Source organism: Crocodylus porosus, unplaced genomic scaffold (genome assembly GCF_001723895.1).
Source record: "Crocodylus porosus isolate Cpor-Errol unplaced genomic scaffold, CroPor_comp1, whole genome shotgun sequence".
Classification (NCBI taxonomy): Eukaryota; Metazoa; Chordata; order Crocodylia; family Crocodylidae; genus Crocodylus; species Crocodylus porosus.
Window position 1 is genome coordinate 19,247,593 of NW_017728913.1, and position 2,390 is coordinate 19,249,982.

Here is a 2,390-nt window from a genome sequence, read left to right on the forward strand (position 1 = left end):
TTGATATATATTCTATCATCTTTTGGTTTATGGCAAATGAAGAGGAAGCAGTATGTTCATTCAAAACAGTAAGGTTGTCATTTTTCCCTCTGGAACAACCCATGTAAATGACTGATGTAATAACCTCATTCTTATACATATACTGTGTAATAAAGTTTGTCTCTATTTTGTAATTTCAGAAACAAAAGCAGCAAACCCTCAAGGCAAGATTGCACTTGCAGACATTTCTCCACAAATTCTTGTCAGCTTTCTCTTAGCTTGTGGCAGGTGTTACTTAAAATTTTTCAGATCCCATAGAGGGATTAATCCCAGATCGCAAAAATCAGGCATCCTGACATGCCAGACTTCCAAGGTATGGCATAATATAACATGCAGTTGTTGGGATCCAGGTGTATACATGCTGGTGTGTGGGCTGCTGGGCTGCAGCATGGTTTTAAATGTTCCCAGGTGAGAGGACACGTTCAAATTAAAGTGCAATACAAACCAGACACAATGTTCCATATTTTTCACTCACCACTTTTGTGGCTGGTTTGCCATTTTACAATCTATTGCACAATTAACATGTTCATTGTGTGATAAATATAACATCATCCAGGGCCCACAGCATGATTTATTCCCAGCAGGAGGGCTGCTTTCCTCAGGTTTCCTTTTAAGTAATTTTCTTGCATTTGGGGCCTCTGATGAACATTACAATTAAGACATGATTAAGTAGTGAGCTGGATACATGTTCATTCAATTAATGGTGTAATAAAATGAGGAATAAGCCGTAAAATTGTTACACATATTTTGTATATGCTTTTGTGGCTGGTTCCTTTCACACCTTTGATTGCTATGCAACTGGTCATGAATTCAGTTAAAGTGCTGCTTATGACAAACATTCAGGTAGCCAACTAAAGGGTAAGACTATTTTTATTACCCCCTTGGAAGGCTTAGTGTCTGCACTGTAGGAATGGGGAAACATCTACACATCTCTGGAAAGTGATCCTATTCCTGTATCTTTAGTTGGGTAATTGAGAGTTTGTTGCAAACTGCCCTTTGGTCACCACAAGGTAAAATAGAAGTCTGCCCTAAATCTTAAAAAACTCTGCATGCCTGCATGTATTATAAGTTGGTTTCTTACATTCAGTTTAAATCTCTTGCATAAAATAAAAAGGACTAGTGATTTACACAGGTGTAAGAATCTCCTACTTAAAATAACCTTCCAGAAAGTATAGCAATGTAAATTAATATGCCCTATAAAAGCACTTATTTTTAAAAATATGATACATATTTTTGTTACTGGTAAGGTCGGGCAAGTAGGTATTGTACTTAAGTTGATGTTTACTTGCCAGTTAGTGAGGCAAGTTTATATATGTCCTACTGTGTCTCATTCTTCTTTCAAGTAAGCTAGTTAACTTTTGGTCTTGAAGGCTATGGATGCACTTTTCACTGTGAGCCTTCCTATCCCAACACTCCAGATGTTGGGAGATAACACCAGGCCATCATGTTTCAAAGACAGTATCTAGATTATAACTGGACATATTTTTTAGCAGTTTCCGTAGCATGAGGACTAGGCTAAGCCCTTTTAAAGTACCTTTTTAAACTTACCTTAAAGTTTTATCAACCTCACAACCTAGGAAAATGGAACGGTCAGGTAGATGGAGTCTTCCCAGTACATTCAGTTATAATTATGCTTTGCTTGGAATTCCAACTATTGAGAAAAACAGCATGAAAATATGTTTTGCTTGACAGCTGATTTGAAGTTGCTTTGGTTGGTCAAATGTGCAAAATCTGTGTTTACAATAAAATAGTTTGTTTTCCTTTGGAAACATAAGAACGATTGAATCACCACATAGTGTGATACTTACCAAGTAAACACAGAATGCTACAGTGCTTTGGGGTCACTTGTTTAATACAAATACAAATTTGTTCCACAACAGTTAGGAGTTCTAGTAATTTTGTTCCCCTTACCTTCGGTCTTTCAGGACACACATTCACCCAAAAATTCATCTTTTTTATTTTGCAAAAGAGAAGAGGATAAAACAAACAACACAAACTTGATCCAATATTACACACAGTAAAATATTTCCATCCCATATTACATTTCACTGCAATGTTTAGAATTAGAAAGGGCTAGTCCTGGTGATGGGAAACTTACTTTCTGCAGGCCAGAAAAATAAATACTGCCTTTTAAGCATAGCGATATATGACATGGCATCATTGGACTTATTAAGAATCTTCATAATGCTAGCATAAAAATAAGTGGTTCAGTGTTGCTACCAATTTTTAAATGAATCATTGAAATAATTCATTCCTGGAATGGCAAACTTTTAAGAAACCAGTAAAGAGGACATACACGTTTAACACAGAACAGAAGCATCTTGTTGATATTCCAGAATTGCTCATTAGTA